The following is a 19,582-nucleotide window of genomic DNA, read 5'->3' as shown; positions in this document are numbered from 1 at the left end:
AACACAGTGTTTGGACCATCAACCTTTTCCTCTTTCAGACTTCACAGAGCAAGATGCACTCTACACAGGTCGTGGCCTGTCCCCAGAAGCGGAGTGAGAGGGAGCAAGGAAACCAGCTCCTTACTCCAAATCAAGGAAAGATTTACTTACTCCAAATAAAGAAAAAGATGGCAGAGGCTAAAATGTGTAAGTTGGAAAGTCCTCAAAGCCGGACATGCCACCCTCTCCTCTTAGGTCCATCACAGCCTCAGGACTTCTAACATCATTATCATCGACCCCAAATAATAACTTGGAAAACTAGAGCCCTGCTTGTAATTGCCATTCTTTGATTTCATCTCAGGCCAAGGTGCAGCACTCCAGCACTTCACTGCTAACACCAGGAGAAAACACCTAAGAGCCTCACATAGTGAGCACTTACCCACATTCAGATGATCCACTTTAAGAATAATCGACAGTACACCTTAAGCCCAAGACTACTTTTGTATTTGTCCCATGACTTTCCCCCACAACCCACTGACCAACCTCCTCCCCTAAAAGTACTGCTGAGAAGCTTGAGGAAGGAAGAGAAGAGCCAAGACTACCCTTAGAAAATACAACTCATACCAGCCTCAACTACGCATGAACTGAGAAGTAAATAAACAGGAGGGAAAAAAACTTTATTCAGACATATATATATGTAATTATATATTAAAACATATATAAATTTATATGCAATTCGTTTATATATAATTTAAATGTATATATTTATATAAAATTTACAAATATTATGTATACAATTTTACTTTATATACATAACTAATTTTAATGGGAATCGAGAGAGAGACAGAGTGATGTGTACATAGATTTACCTGTAGTGTGTGCTGACTCATATCTGCTCTCTGCAGCGCCATGGACTATAGTCTGCCAGGCTCAACTGCCCCTAGAATTTTCCAGGAAGAATACTGGAGTGGGGACCATTTCCTACTCCAAGGGATCGTCCCAGCCCAGAGATCAGACCCCTATCTCCTGTGTTTCCTACATTGGCAGGCAGGTTCTTTACCACCAGCACCATCTGGGAAGACTTACTTTGTAGGAATGTAATCTTAATCGTAATATTTATTGTTAAATATATGACAGTCAGTCTCTCCCATCAGGAAGCTTCCACAATCTCTTTCTCTTATCCTTATCCATCAAAGGGTAGACAGAATGAAAACCACAATCACAGAAAACTAACCAAACTGATCACATGGACCACGGCCTTGTCTAACTCAATCAAATTATGACCCATGTCTTGTAGGGTCAACCAAGACAAATGGGTCATAGTGGAGAGTTCTGACAAAATGTGGTCCACTGGAGAAAGCAATGGCAAACCACTTCAGTATTTTTGCTTTGAGAACATGAACAGTAAGAAAAGGCAAAAAGATATGATACTGAAAGATGAACTCTCCAGGTCAATAAGTGCCCAATATGCTACCGGAGACAGTGGAGAAATAACTCCAGAAAGAATGAAGAGACGGAGCCACAGTGAAACAATGCCCAGTGGTGGATGTGACTGGTGATGGTAATAAAGCCCAATGCTGTAAAGAACAATATTGAATATGAACCCGGAATGTTAGGTCCATGAATCAAGGTAAATTGGAAGTGGTCAAACAGGAGACAGCAAGAGTGAGCATCAACATTTAGGAATCAGTGAACTAAAATGAAAGGAATTGGGAGAATTTAATTCAGATGGCCATTATATCTACTACTGTGGGCAAGAATCCCTTAAAAGAAATGGACTAGCCCTCGTAGTCAAGAAAAGAGTCTGAAATGCAGTATTTGGGTCAATAATCTCAAATATGACAGAATGATCTCTGTTCGTTTCCAAAGCAAACCATTTGATATCACAGTTATCCAAGAAGCTGAACAGTTCTATGATGACCTACAAGACCTTCTAGAACTAACACCAAAAATAGATGTCCTTTTCATCATAGGGGACTGGAATGCAAAAGTAGAAAGTCAAGATACCTGGAGTAACAGGCAAGTTTGGCCTTGGAGTACAAAAATGAAGCAGGGCAAAGGCTAACAGGGTTTTGTCAAGAGAATGCACTGGTCAGAGCAAACACCCTCTTCTGACAACACAAGAGATGACTCTACACGTGTACATCACCAGATGGTCAATACAGAAAACAGATTGATAATATTCTTTGCAAATGTAGATGGAGAAGCTCTATACCGTCAGTAAAAACAAGACCAGGAGCTGACTGTGTCTCAGATCATGAACCCCTTATTGCCAAATTCAGACTTAAACTGAAGACAGTAGGGAAAACCACTAGACCTTTCAGGTATTACCTAAATCAAATCCCTTATGACTATACAGTGGAAGTGAGAAACATATTCAAGGGATTAGATCTGTGTACTGCTACTGCTGCTGCTAAGTTGCTTCAATCGTGTCCGACTCTGCAACCCCATAGACAGCAGTCTACCAGGCTCCCCAGTCCCTGGGATTCTCCAGGCAAGAACACTGGAGTGGGTGGCCATTTCCTTCTCCAATGCATGAAAGTGAAAAGTGAAAGTGAAGTCGCTCAGGTGTGTCTGACTCTTTGCGCCCCCATGGACTGCAGCCTACCAGGCTCCTCCACCCATGGGATTTTCCAGGCAAGAGTACTGGAGTGGGGTGCCATTGCCTTCTCTGAGATCTGTGTTCAAATAGCTGAGAAAAGAAGACAAGCTAAAGGCAAAGGATAAAAGGAAAGATATAGGATAATGGTTGGTCGCGCTGTGGGGAGGGAGGAACCCTGCAAACAAATGACACACAAATAAACTCAGAATGGATTAAAGGTCTAAACGTAAGACCAGAAGCTATAGAACTCCTAGAGGAAAACGTAGGTAAAACACTCTCCAACATAAATCACAGCAGGATCCTCTATGACCCACCTCTCAGAATATTGGAAATAAAAGCAAAAATAAACAAATGAGATCTAATTAAAATTAAAAGCTTTTGCACAACAAAGGAAACTATAAGCAAGGTGAAAAGACAGCCTTCAGAATGGGAGAAAATAATAGCAAATGAAGCAACTGGCAAACAACTAATCTCAAAAATATACAAGCAACTCCTGCAGCTCAATTACAGAAAAATAAACGACCCAATCAAAAAATGGGCCAAAGAACTAAACAGACATTTCTCCAAAGAAGATATACAGATGGCTAACAAACACATGAAAAGATGCTCAATATCACTCATTATCAGAGAAAGGCAAATCAAAACCATAATGAGGTACCATTTCACGCCAGTCAGAATGGCTGTGATCCAAAAGTCTACAAGCAATAAATGCTGGAGAGGGTGTGGAGAAAAGGGAATCCTCTTACACTGTTGGTGGGAATGCAAGCTAGTACAGCCACTATGGAGAACAGTGTGGAGATTCCTTAAAAAACTGGAAATAGTACTGCCTCATGACCCAGCAATCCTACTGCTGGGCATACACACTGAGGAAACCAGAATTGAAAGAGACACATGTACCCCAATGTTCATCGTAGCACTGTTTATAATAGCCAGGACATGGAAGCAACCTAGATGTCCATCAGCAGACGAATGGATAAGAAAGCTGTGGTACATATACACAATGGAGTATTACTCAGCCATCAAAAAGAATACATTTGAATCAGTTCTAAGGAGATGGATGAAACTGGAGCCTATTATACAGAGTGAAGTAAGCCAGAAAGAAAAACACCAATACAGTACACTAACACATATATATGGAATTTAGAAATACGGTAATGACAACCCTGTATGCGAGACAGCAAAAGAGACACAGATGTATAGAACAGTCTTTTGGACTCTGTGGGAGAGGGAGAGGGTGGGATGATTTGGGAGAATGGCATTGAAACATGTATAATATCATATAAGAAATGAATCACCATTCTAGGTTTGATACAGGATGCTTGGGGCTGGTGCACTGGGATGACCCAGAGAGATGGTATGGAGAGGGAGGTGGAAGAGGGGTTCAGGACTGGGAACACGTGTATGCCCGTGGTGGATTCATGTTGATGTATGGCAAAAACCAATACAATATTGTAAAGTAAAAAAATAAAATAAAATCTAAAAGAAATAATAAAATAAAATTCAACAACTATGGCATCAACAAAAAAAAAAAAAAAAAAAGGAAAGATATACCCATTTGAATGCAGGGTTCCAAAGAATAGCAAGGAGAGGGAAGAAAGCCTTCTTCAGTGATCAATGCAAAGAAATAGAGGAAAATAATAGAATGGGAAAGACTAGAGATTTCTTCAAGAAAATTAGAGATACCAAGGGAACATTTCATGCAAAGATGGGCTCGATAAAGGACAGAAAGAGTGTGGGCCTAACAGAAGCAGAAGATATTAAGAAGAGATGGCAGGAATACATGGAAGAACTATACAATAAAGATCTTAATGACCCCAATAACCACAATGGTGTGATCACTCATCTGGAGCCAGATATCCTGGAGTGAAAAGTTAAGTTGGCTTAGGAAGCATCATTATGAACGAAGCTAATGAAGGTGATCAGAGAAGGCAATGGCACCCCACACCAGTACTCTTGCCTGGGAAATCCTATGGACAGAGGAGCCTGGTAGGCTGCAGTCCATGGGGTCTCTAAGAGTCGGACACGACTGAGCGACTTCACTTTCACTTTTCACTTTCATGCACTGGAGAAGGAAATGGCAGCCCACTCCAGTGTTCTTGCCTGGAGAATCCCAGGGACGGGGGAGCCTGGTGGGCTGCCATCTCTGGGGTTGCACAGAGTCGGGCACAACTGAAGTGACTTAGCAGTAGCAGTAGCAATGAAGATGATGGAGTTCCAGTTGAGCTAGTTCAAGTCTTAAAAGAGGATGATGTTAAAATGCTGAACTCAATATGTCAGCAAATTTGGAAACCTCAGCAGCAGCTACAGGACTGGAAAACGTCAGTTTTCATTCCAATCCCAAAGAAAGGTAATACCAAAAAAGAATGTTCAAACTAGCACACAATTGCATTCATCTCACATGCTAGCAAAGTAAAGCTCAAAATTCTCCAACTGTGGCTTCAACAGTGTATGAGCCATGAACTTCCAGATGATCAAGCTGGATTTAGAAAAATCAGAGGAACTAGAGGCCAAATTGCCAATATCCATTGGATCATCCAAAAAGCAAGAGAGTTCCAGAAAAACATCTATTTCTGCTCTATTGACTACGCCAAAGCCTTTGACTGTATGGATTACAACAAACTGTAGAAAATTCTTAAAGAGATGGAAATACCAGACCACCTTACCTGCCTCCTTAGAAATCTGTATTCAGGTCAAGAAGCAACAGTTAGAACAAGACATGGAACAGCAGACTGGTTCCAAATTGGGAAAGGAGTGTGTCAAGGCTGTATATTGTCACCCAGTTTATTTAACTTATATGCAGAGTATATCATGCAAAATGCCAGGCTGGATGAAGGATAAGCTGGAATCAAGATTGCTGGGAGAAATATCAATAACCTCAGAACTGCAGAAGATACCACCATTATGGACCCAAAGATGAACGAAAGAGCCCCTTGATGAAAGTGAAAGAGGAGAGTGCAAAAGCTGGCTTGAAACTCAACATTCAAAAAGCTAAGATCAAGGCATCCAGTCCCATCACTCCATGGCCAATACTGGGGAAACAATGGAAACAGTGATAGACTTTCTTTTCTTGGGCTCCAAAATCAATGCAGATGGTGACTGCAGCCATGGAATTAAAAGACTCTTTCTCCTTGGAAGAAAAGCTATGACCAGTATGCTGTCTAATATGCTAGACAGCATATTAAAAAGCAGAGACATTACTTTGCCAACAAAGGTCTGTCTAGTCAAAGCTATGGTTTTTCCAGTAGTCATGTATGGATATGAGAGTTAGACCATAAAGAAAGCTGAGAGCTGAATAGTAGATTCTTTTGAACTGTGGTGTTGGAAAAGACTCTAGAGAGCCCTTTGGACTGCAAGGAGGTCAAACCCAGTCAATCCTAAAGGAGATCAGTCCTGAATATTCATTGGAAGGATTGATGTTAAAGCTGGAACTCCAATACTTTGGCCACTTGACAGGAAGAACTGACTCACTGGGAAAGACCCTGATGCTGGGAAAGATTGAAGGTGGGAGGAGAAGGGACAGTAGAGGGTGAGATGGTTGGATTGCATCACCAACTCAATGGATTGAGCAAGCTTGGGTAGTTGGTGATGGACAGGGAAGCTTGGTGTGCTGCAGTCCATGGGGTTGAAAAGAGTCAGGCAGGACTGAGTGACTGAACTGAATTGAACTGAATTACTATTAACACTAAATGCAATGTTACATCTAGTAATTTGCATACATCTTCAGTTAACAGCTGGATACATTTTAACATATATAAAATGTATCAAGCTGCTGAGAGCCAGAGCTAGAACAAGAGAAAGAAAGAGAGATCATTTGTCATCATCTACATCAACTAGAAGACTTGTATCACCTAGAAGTTTTCTTTGTGCCCTTCCCAGTCAATTCCTATCCCCCCAAAGATAACCACAATTCAACTTGTGCTGCTGCTGCTGCTGCTAAGGCACTTCAGTAGTGTCCGACTCTGTGTTACCCCATAGACGGCAGCCCACCAGGCTCCCCCGTCCCTGGGATTCTCCAGGCAAGAACATTGGAGTGGGTTGCCATTTCCTTCTCCAATGCATGAAAGTGAAAAGTGAAAGTGAAGTCGCTCAGTCGTGTCCAACTCTTCACGACCCCATGGACTGCAGCCTACCAGGCTCCTCAGCCCATGGGATGTTCCAGGCAAGAGTACTGGAGTGGGGTGCCATTGCCTTCTCCATTCAAATTCTACCACCATAGATAAGTTTTGTCTGTCTAGCTCATGATGTAAATTGAACCATACAATAATATATTCTTTTGTATCTGACCTCTTTTGCTCATATTGGTGAGATTTCCACTTTGTTACATTTAGGAAGATGTAGCCCATTGTTTTTCAATGCCGTGTAGCATTTCATTGTATGAACATACCATAATCTCTCCATCCTACTGTTCAGTCACTTAATATTTAAAACATTATTTGTCCCTTAGGATTAAACAGTCTACAGTTACCCTTCAGTCAGGTGCTAACTACCACACCAATGGTTTGCAACCTCAATTATATGTGAGAATGACTTTTAAAAATTCACCTTACTTGTGGTTTTAACTGCTGCATGATGTATCATGTACCTCTGTGGAAAGGCAGTTCCCCAGCCTTCCTTAGAAGATAGAATGATTTCTTTATTTTGACTGAGACTAGAGGATTTAGAATGTAATTGAATGATTCCATGGTTATGTAACATAATGCAGATATAATGATGATGCTGGTGATGGTGTTGATAGCAGACATTACCAGCTGAAGCTTTCTGGATACCAAACTCTGTGCTCAGCACTGTACAAACACATTATCCAGCTGGCTCAGTTTCAATCCCACTACCTAGCATAATGGCGAGCTCACAGCAGGTGCTCAGAATATACTAAGTAAACTTAATTTGATACCCACAAGAGCCTTTTGAAGTACTTATCATTATTTCTGTTTTATTTTTTTTATTTTTATTTTATTTTGCTTTACAATACTGTATTGGTTTTGCCATACATTGAAGAGGAAAGAGAGACAGCAAGAGACACATATGTATAGAACGGACTTTTAGACTCTGTGGGAGAGGGAGAGGGTGGGATGATTTGGGAAAATGGCATTGAAACATGTATGCTATCAGGTAAGAAATGAATCGCCAGTCTATGTTCGATACAGGATACAGGAGGCTTGGGGCTGGTGCACGGGGATGATCCAGAGAGACGATATGGGGTGGGAGGTGGGAGGGGGGGTTCAGGATTGGGAACTCATGTACACCCGTGGCTGATTCATGTCAATGTATGGCAAAACCAATACAGTATTGTAAAGCAAAATAAAGTAAAAATAAAAATTTAAAAATAAAAATAAAAAGTAAAGAAGAGGAAAAATAGAATGTCAGAAACTGTACCCAAACTTACCCAGCATAAATATGGGAAAAGCAGGATTTAAATTCAGACTTTAACAATCCTGCTAATTTACTCTTTTTTAAATTATAAATTACTATTTATTTCTTTACTTTTTGTTGCGCTGGGTCTTCATTGCTGCTCACAGACTTTCTCTAGCTGCAGTGAACTGGGGCTATTCTTTTTTTTTTTTTTTTTAGTTTATTTTTTATTGAATGAAACAGACATAGAGAATGGACATGGGGAGAGGGGAGGAGAGGGTGAGATGCTTGGAGAGAATAACATGGAAACTTGCATTACCATATGTAAAATAGATAGCCAATGGGAATTTGCTATATGGCTCAGGAAACTCAAGCAGGGGCTCTGTATCCACCTAGAGGGGCGGGGTGGGGCGGGAGATGGGAGGGAGGTTCAAAAGGGAGGGGATATATGTGTACCTATGGCTGATTCGGGTTGAGGTTTGGGTCTGTTCTTTGTTGTGGTATGTGGGCTTCTCACTGCGGTGGCTTCTCTTGTTGCAGAACATAGGCTGTAAGCACACGGGCTTCAGTAGTTGTGGTTCATGGGCTCAGTTGCTCTGTGGCAGGCAGAACCTTCCTGGACCAGGGATTGAACCCCCGTCCCCTGCATTGGCAGGCAGATTCTTATCTCCTACTAATCTATTCTTGAATGAGACTTGAAGATTTGGCTTTTCTGGTAAGGCAAGGGGTGAGAAGAAGGTAAGGTGATTCCAGACAGGTAGTGGGATGGCTGAGGAAGTGAAATCTTAAACTCAGATACAAAGAAAGAGTGTGTTGCTTACTTTCATTGCAGGATCTACTATGGGCTGAATACCTTGATAATTGGCATCGAAGGGATGAGGACACCTAATCCTCTTCACAACAAACTCTTTAAGTTGGTTTTATTGTCTCTATACCTGAAAAAACACTGATGTTTGGGAAATTAAGGGCCACAAGTGGCCAGGAATCACACTGTAAGTTAAGTACCCACAGTTCTAAACCAGATCTCCCTAACTTCAAAGTTCACACTCTTTTTACTGCACCCTGATGAAAAGAAGTGAAGATGTGGAAACAGTTGGAGATTTAGTAGGCTCTGATATCAGCCTTACAAGAATATCATCAAAGGTTGAAGGGAAGTAGAAAGTGAGATGGTGTTTTTCAAGAAATCACAGCTTATGTTTGTTTGAGTACTCAGGATGTGCTAGAGTCTACGAAGGATTTTTCATCCATCATCTAATTAACCCTCACTACAACTTCTGAGGAATGTGCTGTTTTTATTTGCACATTATAGACGAATCAGTCGAGACTTCGAGAGGCCAAGTAGATTACACGAGATCATGCCTTCACTAAACGGGCAAGCCAAGGTTAGAAGTCAGCCATTCGACTCCCATGTGCATGCTTGTGACCCCTTGCTGCACTGACTCTTGAGAAATAGACAGGAGGAAGGAAACCACATGAACAGAAGCAAAGCTGAGGAAAAGCCCTAGAATGCTGTGTGATGTACCAGAGCTAAGAGTATTTCAAGCCTAACTAACCACATGAATTAGTTTGTGCCCCCAAGATCATGGCCTAAAGTCAAGACGGCTTCTTGGTGACCAAATAGAAAAAATACATTTTCCCAGAGATCGATGTGGTTGAAAATAGAACAGAAGCAGTACAAATACATTTTCAAGAAAGAATTCTAACCTTAAAATTTAGTTAGTTGAAAAACCACCTACCTAGTTCTTCCAGCAAGAGAAAGCCTGTAATAAACTAAAGAATGGTTAAGCCTAGGGCAATACTGATTACTGTGAGTCCAAACTGAGGGCACTCTCTTAGGTCACTTCATAGCAGAGGCAGGATGGCCTTCTTCAACTATCTGTGCTGTCAGATTTAATTCCATAAAGGACTATCGATCTTACCTCAGCTAGACTATCTATAAAGACATGTGGATTTGTAATCAGAAACCTTAATTAGCTACATTCTAAGCTCTTGCGGAGATTTAGTCTTGGAGTATGCAATCTTGGGGAGCAGACTGCTGCCAAATGTCTACCAAAAGCCTACCTGAATGAAGCAATATTTGAGAATGTTTTTTAGCAATAAAAATAAAAATTTCAATTAATCTGATTATAAAAAATAGTGCATGTTTACTGGAGAAGATTCAAATATAGTAGTCATGTATGGATGTGAGAGTGGAACCATAAAGAAGGCCAAGTGCTGAAGAATTGATGCTCTCAAATTGTGGTGCTGAAGAAGACTCTTGAGAGTCCCTTGGACTGCAAGGAGATCAAACCACTCCATCCGAAAGGAAATCAACCCTGAATATTCATTGGAAGATCTGATGCTGAAGCTGAAGTTCCAATACTTTGGCCACCTGATACAAAGAGCTTACTGGTTGGGAAAGACCTTGATGCTGGGAAAGACTGAAGGCAAAAGCAGAAGGGGGCAGCAGAGGATGAGATGGTTAGATAGCATCACCAACTCAATGGGCATGAATTTGAGCAAACTCGGCGAGATAGTGAAGGACAGGGAAGCCTGGCATGCTGCAGTCCACGGGGTCACAAAAAGTCAGACACAACTTAGTGACTGAACAATAACAACAAACAGAGAAGAAAGTAAAAGCTGCTTGAGAGTCAATCACTGAGAAAGGACAACATTTCAGTGCACTTCCATCACCTGTCAATGAAAACATACATACACACAATTCAGATGCCAGCGGGGCTCTTCTGTACGTTAGGACTGAAAAAGAAAGGTGGTTATGAACCCCTCGGCTTTGGCTTGATGGAGAATCCATTACCTCCCACATTTCTATGAAATGCTCCCATGCTTATATAAGCCCACGACACCACTGGTTCCGACAGCCATGTTTCCTGAAGTTTGGTTCTCTGCTGTGTCTTACAGCTATTCCCCTAACTCCAGCTCAGTGTTGACACAAGTGAAGAAATCAGTTAATTCTTCTCACACAATTTCTTTGCTTATGAAACGAACTATAATAAATTGGAGTTACACGGCAATGAGGAAAATAATGAAAACTACCCTGTTACTCAGTTACTGTAGTTTCTCTACCCTCCCCCACCCCAAAGTCTCTATGTATTTCTAAGGCACACTGGTTTAACCATCTCCCTTGTGACTTTGTATCTTACTAATCCAAGTCCTTGGGACCTCACCTTCTCCCAGCAGCCTAGAAAAGTATTTTATGAAACAGATATGATTCTCTCTTTTATAAAGAAAATCCGGTGTCTACTGGTAGGATTTTTTAATCTAACTATCACCATTCTAATAAATATACATGTGTCCTGTTAACTTCTAAGAAAGGAATCACATACAACCATTTGCAAATCTGGTGGTAGCTGTGGTACTCAGTTGTCTCGGACTCTTTGCAACCCCATGGACTGTAGCCTACCAGACTCCTCTGTCCATGAAATTTTCCAGATAAGAATACTAGAGTGGGTTGTCATTTCCTACACCAGGGGATCTTCCCAACCCAGGGATCAAACCCAAGCCTTTTGTGATTCCTGCTTGGCAGGCAGATTACAACTGCACCTCCTGGGAACACCCATTTAAAATATATTTGACCTTTTATTCCCTAGAATATCTTTCAGGCCCTGTGTGCCACAGAACACACTTTATAAAATATTGAGTAAAATTCTTTCTAGAATAAAATTTATTAAAAATTTTAAAAAGCAGTTTGGGGACAATGGCACACTGTACCTGGCAATCACTCCCTTAGATGATAAGAGGTTTTTTCACACTCAGTAACATGGCGCTGAGAAAAACTAAAGGCACCGAAGCCTCTAAAGAGTGGGATACTTAGAGAGGAAACAGTCGCTTAAGTCGCTAAGTGAAATTCTTAAAGCCACACTATCATGAGGATGATCTATGTGAAAAAGACTCTTATTACTGATCTTAACAACACTTAGTCTTAAAATTCCAGAAAAACAGCTTCCTTCTATGAAATCGTGATAGAATCTGCCACCTCGGAAACGTTAGATGTCCCCATTCTTCACTGCCACACACTTAAGTAGCATATTGTTTATGAAACTAACATGGTGCTAAACGCACTGCAGTGCCACTCTCTGGGATGGTTAATTTTATGTGTCAACTTGGCTGGGCCAGGGTGCCTAAATATTTAATCAAACATTCTGGATACTTTCGTGAAGAATTTTTTTGGTTTAGATTAACATTTACATCAATGGACGTTGAATAAAGCACATTATTTTCCATAATAGATGGATTATGATTGGATGGGTCGCCATCATCCAGACAAGTGAAGGCCTTAAAGAAAAAAAAAAAACTGACTTTCCCCACAGCAAGATGGGTTTCTACCAGCAGACTGGAATTTTTGCTTGGGTCTCCAGCCTGCCTGCCTACCCAGGGGATTTTGGATTGCCAAGCTTCCACAATCACTGGAGCCAGTTCCTCAAACTGAGTCTCTCTGTCTCTATGTCTCTGTTTCTCTCTAGCTGTCTATCTCTTTCTATATAAATTGCACAACTTTTAGTTATCTCAAGGACTAATTTTGTGAAGTAGAAGTACATATAAATGCCACAAAGTGTAAATTCAGTAAGTTAATAAAAGTTACACAGACATACTGAAGAAAACATTAATAATTAACATAGAACAAACATAGCCAATAGTATATATTTTGATTGCCTAGAGAAGATAATTTTTTGCATGTTTCCAGAAAACATTTAGGTTACACAAATTAAAATATTTAATACTAAAAAAATATGATGAAACAATAGTTCAGAGAATAAATGAATAGAGGGATAAGATTATGAAAAGGATTTTGCATAAAATTTAAAAATAGACATACATCAAGAATCAAACAAGTACCAAATTATTAAAATGCCTACTTTAAAAAGGAAAAAGGAGGGGGCGGTCCCAAGATGGTGGAGGAATAGGACAGGGAGACCACTTTCTCCTCCACAAATTCATCAAAATGTCATTTGAATGCTAAATAACTTCCACAAAACAACTTCTGAACGCTGGCGGAGGACACCAGGCACCCAGAAAGGCAGCCCTACCACCTCAAAAGAAGGTAGGACAAAATATAAAAGACAAAAAGAGAGACAAAAGAGCTAAGGATGGAGACCCGCCCTGGGGAGGGAGTCGAGAAGGAAGAGAAGTTTCCACGCAGTAGGAAACCCTCCCACAAGCAGGTCTGTGAGAGTTTTGGAATCTCAGAGGGCAACATAACTGGGAGAAAAAAAACAAAACACAGAATATGTGCAACTGCCAGCAGAGAAGTAGCCCAGATGCTCATATCCACCACCAGCAAGTGGGGACTAGGCAGGGAGGCATGGACCGCATAAATTGGTGCTTAGCGCAAGGACCAGGCCTGAATGCCCTGAGGACAATCTGAGGGAGCTAACTTGAAACAGCAACTCTAACTGTGGGATGCCAGAGAGAGAGAAAAAAAGAGAACTTTCCGATGAAAGGCTCTAAGGCTCAGCCTGGCCCGCTCACAGAACAAAGGATTGAGGGAACACCAAAAGAGAGCTGGCTGGCTGCATACAGGCCTCTCCCCCTCCCCGGAGGCAAAGAGCCAGGTGGGCTGCAGCCAGAGCTGGAAGGCAAGGGGCTGCTACAATCTGGACCCCAGAGACTGGCATTCTCCACCAAACTGAGCAGGCTCCCAGCTGCTAACCAATCTTCCTGGGATCCTGGATGGTTGACATCTGCCAGGAGGGTTGAGGCCTGAGATCAGCTCCCCAGAGGAGACTCATGAATGAGTGGCCGGGATCAGGGAGGTGATTAAGACACATGGCCCACCTGGGACAGTGTGCTCACCAAGCACCTGGTCACCTGAGCTTCTCGGACCTGGGAAGGGCAAAAAACACAGGCCCAACAGAGTCTGTGCCCTTGTAGAGTACCTGAGAACATGAGCAGCTTAGACCTGGGAAATACAGGAAATGCAGGGCCCGCTTTGGACAGTTCCCCTGCAGAGTACCCTGGAGCCTGAGCAGTGTAGACCCGGGAAGCATGTGCCACTTTGATCTGGGGCAAACCCAGTGTGGTCCATACACTGAGCACTCCCCACACATGCCAGTGATATTTGTTTGCAGTGTTCCTCCCTCCCCACAACACAACTGAACAAGTGAGCCTAAATGAGTGACCGCCTTCACCCCCTTGTGTCAGGGCAGAAATTAGACACTGAAAACACTTGCAGACAGAGGAAGCCAAAATAAAGAAGAGGGAACCACTCTGGAAGTGACAGGTGAACAGATTAAAACCCTGTAGTTAGCATTGACTAAGCATTGGAGGGGACCTATAGACCTTGAGAACAAGAACAAGCTGGAACAAGGAACCATCTGAAACTGAACTGACCCCACACAGACCACCACAACTTCAAACAAATTCCTAGATATATTTTTACTATTATCACTTTTTAATTTTTTAAATATAAGCTCTTTATTACTCCTTTATTTTCATTTTTATGACCTACAATTACCTTGCAAAAAAAGACCCTATTTTAAAGCAAATCTCATATATATATAAAAAATAATTTTTGTGATTGATTTTGTTTTGCATTTTTAATATTGTAATTTTGAGAGTCTAACCTCTACTCTAGATTTTTAGTCTTTGCTTTTTGGTATTTGTTATCAATTTTGTACCTTTAACAAGCTAATTCTCAGTATCCATTTTCATTTAGGGGTGTGATTACTGGCTTGATTGTTCTCTCCCCTTTTGACTCCCCCTCTTCTCCTCCTGGCCACCTCTATCTCTGTCCTCCCTCTTCTCTTCTCCATGTAACTCTGTGAACCTCTCTGGGTGTCTCTCACTGTGGAGAATTGTTTCACCATTAACCTAGGTGTCTTATCATCTGTGTTGTATGGGTGGAGAAGTCTTGAGGCTGCTGTAAGAATAAGACTGAAAGCCAGAAGAGGAGGCTTAACTCCAAAACTTGAAAACATCAGAGAACTCATGATTCCAGAGAATATTAATAGATAAGAACTCACCTAAAAGCCTCCATTCCTTCACTGAAACCAGGCTCCCTGAAAGAGCCAACAAGATCCAGAGCAAGACATACCATGCATTTTCTCCAGCAAAGCAGGAATTAAAAGACAGGCTTCCAAAAGCTATGCCAAACCCATAGACACCCCAAAACTCACTACTGGACACTTCATTGCACTTCATAGAGAAGAGATCCATTTCCATCCACCAGAATACAGACACAAGCTCCCCTAACCAAGAAACCTTGACAAACCACTAGTCCAACCCCACCCACAGGGAGCAGGCTCCACAATAAAGAGGAACCACAAAATTCCAACCTACAGAAATGGCACCCCAAACACAGCAATCTAAACAAAGCAAAAAGGCAGATAAATATTCAGCAGGTAAAGGAACATGATGAATGCACACCAAACCAAACAAAAGAGGAGATAGAGAGTCTACCTGAAAAAGAATTCAGAATAATGATAGTAAAGACGATCCAAAATCTTGAAAACAAAATGGAGTTACAGATAAATAGACTAGAAACAAGGATTGAGAAGATACAAGAAATGTTTAATAAGGACCTAGAAGAAATAGAGAAGAGTCAATCAATAATGAATAATGCAATAACTGAAATCAAAAGCACTCTGGAGGGGGCCAACAGTAGAATAACTGAGGCAGAAGATAGGATAAGTGACTTGGAAGATAGAATGGTGGAAATAGACGAAGCAGAGAAGAAAAAAGAAAAAAAAATAAAAGAAATGGGGACAACCCTCTGGGACAATGTTAATGCCCCAACATTCGAATCATAGGAGTCACAGAAGAAAACAAAAATAAAAGGCATGAGAAAATACTTGAGGAGATAATAGTTGAAAACTTCCCTAAACTGGGGAAGGAAATAGCCACCCAAATACTAGAAACCCAGAGAGGCTCAAACAGGATAAACCAAAAGCAAAACACCCCAAGACATACATTAATGAAACTAATGAAGATCAAACACAAAGAGCAAATATTAAAAGCAGCAAGGGGAAAGCAACAAACAACACACAAGGGGATTCCCATAAGGATAACAGCTGATCTTTCAATAGAAACTCTTCAGGCCAGAAGGGAATGGCAGGAGATACTTAAAGTGATGAAAGAGAAAAACCTACAACCCAGATTACTGTACCCAGCAAGGATCTCATTCAAATATGAAGGAGAAATCAAAAGCTTTACAGACAAGCAAAAGCAGAGAGAATTCAGCACCATCAAACCAGCTCTTCAACAAATGCTAAAGAATCTTCTCTAGACAGGAAATAAAAAAGGTTTATAAACTCGAACCCAAAACAACAAAGTAAATGGCAACAGGGTCATACTTATCAATAATTACCTTAAATATAAATGGGTTAAATGCCCCAACCAAAAGACAAAGACTGGCTGAATGGATACAAAACAAGACCCCTATATATGCTGTCTACAAGAGACCCACTTCAAAGCAAGGGACACATAGAGACTGAAAGCAAAGGCTGTAAAAAGATATTTAATGCAAATGGAGACCAAAAGAAAGCAAGAGTAGCAATACTCATATCAAATAAAATAGACTTTGAAATAAAGGCTGTGAAAAGAGACAAAGAAGGACACTACATAATGATCAAAGGATCAATCCATGATGAAGATATAACCATTATAAATATATATGCACCCAATATAGGAGAACCTCAATATATAAGGCAAATGCTAACAAGTATCAAAGGGGAAATTAACAGTAACACAATAATAGTGGGAGACTTTAAAACCCCACTCACACCTATGAATAGATCAACCAAACAGAAATTAGCATGGAAACACAAACTTTAAATGATACAATGGACCAGTTGGACCTAATTGATAGCTAAAGGACATTTCACCCCAAAACAATGAATTTCACCTTTTTCTCAAGTGCACACAGAACCTTCTGCAGGATAGATCACATCCCGGGCCATAAATCTAGCCTTGGTAAATTCAAAAAAATTGAAATCATTTCAACCATCTTTTCTGATCACAATACAGTAAGATTAGATGTCAACTACAGGAGGAAAAAACTATTAAAAATACAAACATATGGAAGCTAAACAACACGTTTCTGAATAACCAACAAATCATGGAAGAAATCAAAAAAGGAAATAAAAATATGCATAGATGCAAGTGAAAATGAAAATAAGACAACCCAAACCTATGGGACACTCTAAAAGCAGTGCTAAGGGGAAGGTTCATAGAAATACAGGCTTACCTCAAGAAACAAGAGAAAATTCAAATAAATAACCTAACTTTACACCTAAAGCAACTAGAAAAAGAAGAAATGAAGCATCCCAGGGCTAGTAGAAAAAAAGAAATCATAAAAACTAGAGCAGAAATAAATGAAAAAGAAAGAAAGGAGACTATAGCAAAAATCAACAAAGCTAAAAGCTGGTTCTTTGAGAAGATAAATAAAATAGACAAACCATTAGCCAGACTCATCAAGAAAAAAAGGGAGAAGAATCAAATCACAAAATTAGAAATGAAAATGGAGAAATCACAACAGACAACACAGAAATACAAGCGCTCATAAGAGACTACTGTCAGCAACTATATGCCAATAAAATGGACAACTTGGAAGAAATGGACAAATTCTTAGAAAAGTACAACTTTCCACAAACTGAACCAGGAAGGAATACAAAACCTTAACAGACCCATCACAAGCATGGAAATCAACACTGTAATTAAAAATCTTCCAACAAACAAAAACCCAGGACCAGATGGCTTCACAGGTGAATTCTACCAAAAATTTAGAGAAGAGCTAACAACAATTCTACTCAAACTCTTCCAGAAAATCGTAGAGGAAGGCAAACTTCCAAACTCATTCTACAAAGCCATCATCACCCTAATACCAAAACCAGACAAAGATGCCACAAATAAAGAAAACTAGAGGTTAATATCACTGATGAACATAGATTCAAAACTCCTCAACAAAATTCTAGCAAACAGAATCCAACAACATATTAAAAAGATCATATACAATGTGGGAGACCTGGGTTCGATCCCTGGGTTGGAAAGATCCCCTGGAGAGGAAATGGCAACCCACTCCAGTACTCTTGCCAGGAAAAATCCCATGGACTGAGAAGCCTGGTAGGCTACAGCCCATGGGGTCGCAAAGAGTCAGACACGACTGAGCGACTTCACTTTCACTTTCACTTTCAGTTTTTCAACATCATGACCAAGTGGTCTTTATCCCAGGGATGCAAGGATTCTTCAATATAGGCAAATCAATCAATGTGATATATCATATTAACAAATTGAAAGATAAAAGCCGTGTGATTATCTCAATAGATGCAGAGAAAGCCTTTGACAAAATTCAACACCTATTTATGATTTTTTTAAAAAAACTCTACAGAAAATAGGCATAGAAGGAATATACTCAACATAATAAAAGCCATATATGATAAACCCACAGCAAACATTATCCTCAATGGCAAAAAACTAAAAGCATTCCCCTAAAGTCAGGAATAAGACAAGGGTGCCCACTCTTACCATTACTGTTCAACACAGTTTTGGAAGTTTTAGCCACAGTAATCAGAGAATAAAAAGAAATAAAAGGAAACCAAATTGGAAAAGGAGAAGTAAAGCTCTCACTGTTTGCAGATGACATGATCCTCTACATAGAAAACCCTGAAGACATCACCAGAAAATCACTAGAATATCAATGAATATAGTAAAGTTTCAGGATATATACAGATATGTAAAATTAACACACATAAATCCCTTGCATCCTTATATACTAACAATGAGAAAACAGAAAGAGAAATTAAGGAAAAAATCCCATTCACCATTGTGACAAAAAGAATAAAATACTTAGAAATAAATCTACCTACAGAAACAAAAGACCTATAAATAGAAAACTATAAAACACTGATGAAAAAAATCAAAGATGACACAAACAATAGATGGAGAAATATATCATCTTCATGGGTCAGAAGAATCAATATAGTGAAAATGAGAATACTACCCAAAGCAATCTACAGATTCAATGCAATCCCTATCAAGCTACCAACAGTATTTTTCACAGAACTAGAGCAAGTAATTTCACAATTTGTATGTAAATACAAAAGAACTTGAATAGCCAAAGCAATCTTGAGAAGGAAGAATGGAACTGGAGGAATCAGCCTGCCTGACTTCAGGCTATACTACAAAGCTAGTCATCAAGACAGTATGGTACGGGCACAAAGACAGAAATATACACCAATGGAACAAAACAGAAAGCCCAGAGATAAATCCACTCACCTGTGGACACTTTATCTTTGACAGAAGAGTCAAAAATATATAATGGAGAAAAGTCAATCTCTTTAACAAGGGTGCTGGGAAAACTGGTCGACCAACTGTAGAAGAATGAAACTAGAGCACTTTCTAACACCATACACAAAATTAAACTCAAAATGGATTAAAGTTCTAAGTGTAAGAACAGAAAGTATAAAACTCCTAGAGGAAAATGTAGGCAAAATACTCTCCAACATAAATCACAGCAAGATCCTCTATGACCCACCTCCCAGATAATGGAAATAAAAGCAAAAATAAACAAGTGGGACATAATTAAACTTGAAAGCTTTTGCACAATGAAGGAAACTATAAGCAAGGTGAAAAGACAGCCTTCAGAATGAGAGAAAACAATAACAAATGAAACAACTGAAAATTAATCTCCAAAACACACAAAAAGCTCATGCAGCTCAA

This window comes from Ovis aries, chromosome 11 (assembly GCF_016772045.2).
Source record: "Ovis aries strain OAR_USU_Benz2616 breed Rambouillet chromosome 11, ARS-UI_Ramb_v3.0, whole genome shotgun sequence".
NCBI lineage: Eukaryota > Metazoa > Chordata > Mammalia > Artiodactyla > Bovidae > Ovis > Ovis aries.
This window is presented reverse-complemented; position numbering follows the sequence as displayed.